The following is a 2,603-nucleotide window of genomic DNA, read 5'->3' on the forward strand; positions in this document are numbered from 1 at the left end:
GTCAAACTCTAAGTTTGGTGTTGGGAGGCCACAACCAAACTTTAAGTTTGGTGTTGAACCCCCACATTCAAACTCTAAGTTTGGTGTCGGGAGGTCTCAACAATGCTCTGATAATCTGTGAAGCTCCATAAGAGCTCACTGTCAAGCTATTGACATTAAAGAAGCGCTTATTGGGAGGCAACCCAATTTTTATTCATCTATATTTCTCTTGTCCTTTTATGTTTTATTAGGTTTATGATCATGTGGAGTCACAAAATAATTAAAAAAATTAAAAACAGAATAAAAAATAGCAGAAGAAACAGCACACCTTGGAGGAAGAGCTTACTGGCATTTAAACACCAGTAAGGAGCATCTGGCTAGCGTTTAATGCCAGAACAGAGCATGAAGCTGGTGTTGAATGCCAGAAACAAGCAGCAGTCTGGCGTTTAAACGCCAGGATTACACCCTGAGGAGAGCTGGCGTTAAACACCAGAAACAAGCATGGAAGTGGTGTTCAATGCCAGAAACATGCTGCAGATTGGCGTTGAATGCCCAAAACAAGCATGGAAGTGGCGTTTAACGCCAGAAACAAGCATCAGTCTGGTGTTAAACGCCAGGATTGCATATAGAGGGCATTTTACACGCCTAAAGGGTGCAGGGATGAGAAATCCTTGACACCTCAGGATCTGTGGACCCCACAGGATCCCCACCTACCTTCTCCCTCTCTCTCACACATTTTCATAACACTCTTCCCCAAACATCATTTAATAATCACCTCATCTACTCTTCCCCAAAAACCCCACCTACCTTTAAATTCAAAATCTCTTTCCCACCCAATCCCACCCTAAATGACCGAACCCTAACCCCTCTCCCTCCACTATATAAATCCCTCTTTCCTTCTTCATTTTCACACATCACTACCCTCTCTTATCTCCCTTGGCCGAATACACATCCCTCTCCCTGTCCTCCATATCTTCTTCTTCTTCATCTCTTCTTTCTTCTTTTGCTCGAGGATGAGCAACATTCAAGTTTGGTGTGGTAAAAGCATAGCTTTTTTTTGTTGTTCCATAACCATTGATGGCACCTAAGGCCAAACAAATCTCTAGAAAGAGGAAAGGGAAGATAAAAGCTTCCACCTCCGAGTCATGGGAGATGGAGAGATTCATCTCAAAAGCACATCAAGACCACTTCTATGAAGTTGTGGCCAAGAAGAAGGTGATCCCTGAGGTCCCTTTCATGCTCAAGAAAAATGAGTATCCGGAGATCCGACATGACATCCAAAGAAGAGGTTGGGAAGTTCTTACCAACCCCATCCCTGAGGTCCCTTTCATGCTCAAGAAAAATGAGTATCCGGAGATCCGACATGACATCCAAAGAAGAGGTTGGGAAGTTCTTACCAACCCCATTCAACAAGTCAGAATCTTAATGGTTCAAGAGTTCTATGTCAATGCATGGATCACTAGGAACCATGATCAAAGTATGAACCCGAATCTAAAGAATTATCTTACAATGGTTCGGGGGAAATGCTTAGATTTCAGTCCGAAAAATGTAAGGTTGGCATTCAACTTGCCTATGAGGCTTCTATTGATCTTTCCATGATAAATTGGGATGATTCCTTCATCAAGGATTATAGGTGTTTCCATAGGATTCTCCCATGTAATTCACCTCTTCCATTGCAGGATTCTCAGGGTCATAAGCTTCTCCTTCAGAGGAGGCTTCTTTAACACTGTCGAATGCAGCTTGCAATCTAGTCAGATTCTGAGAAATTATATTGACACGCTGTGTAAATATTTTGTTCTGAGCCAATATGGCATTCAGAGTATCAATCTCAAGAACTTCTTTTTTCTGAGTCACCCCATTATTTATAGGATTCCTTTCAGAAGTTTACATGAACTGGTTATTTACAACCATCCCAATGAGTTCCTGGGCTTCTACAAGTGTTTTCAGATGAAGGGATCCACCAACAGAACAATCCAATGACATCTTTGACATTTCAGACAGACCATCATAGAATATACATATGATACTCCATTCTGGAAACATGTCAGAAGGACACCTTTTGGTTAATTGCTTGTATCTTTCCCAAGATTCAAAGAGGGATTCACCTTCCTTCTGTCTGAAGGTTTGGACATCCACTCTGAGCTTACTCATCTTTTGAGGTGGAAAGAATTTGGTCAAGAGAGCGTTGATCAGCTTGTCCCAAGAGTTCAGGCTTTCTCTAGGTTGTGAGTCCAGCCATGTCCTAGCTCTGTCTCTTACAGCAAATGGGAAAAGCATAAGTCTATAGACTTCGGGATCAATCCCATTGGTCTTAACAGTATCACAGATCTGCAAGAATTTAGATAAGAACTGATGAGGATCTTCTGATGGAAGTCCATGAAACTTGCAGTTCTGCTGCATTAGAGAAACTAATTGAGGCTTAAGCTCAAAGTTGTTTGCTCAAATGGTAGGAATTGAGATGCTTCTTCCATAGAAGTTGGAAGTTGGTGCAGCATAGTCACTAAGCATCTTCCTTGAATCTCGGGCATTGTTATTATTTTTGGCTGCCATGTCTTCTTCTTTTTCAAAAATTTCTGTCAGGTCCTCTCTAGAGAGTTGTGCTTTAGCTTCTCTTAGCTTCCTCT

General features: G+C 41.7%; 1 non-coding gene across 1 annotated transcript; it reads left to right on the forward strand.

Moving 5' to 3' along the window:
* The first annotated feature begins 2,020 nt into the window (after positions 1–2,020).
* LOC112713303 (small nucleolar RNA R71) lies at positions 2,021–2,124 on the forward strand. The gene has a single exon (XR_003158281.1). It is a non-coding gene; the product is annotated as a small nucleolar RNA R71 (small nucleolar RNA).
* The last annotated feature ends 479 nt before the right edge of the window (positions 2,125–2,603 follow it).

This window comes from Arachis hypogaea, chromosome 1 (genome assembly GCF_003086295.3).
Source record: "Arachis hypogaea cultivar Tifrunner chromosome 1, arahy.Tifrunner.gnm2.J5K5, whole genome shotgun sequence".
NCBI classification, from domain to species: Eukaryota; Viridiplantae; Streptophyta; class Magnoliopsida; order Fabales; family Fabaceae; genus Arachis; species Arachis hypogaea.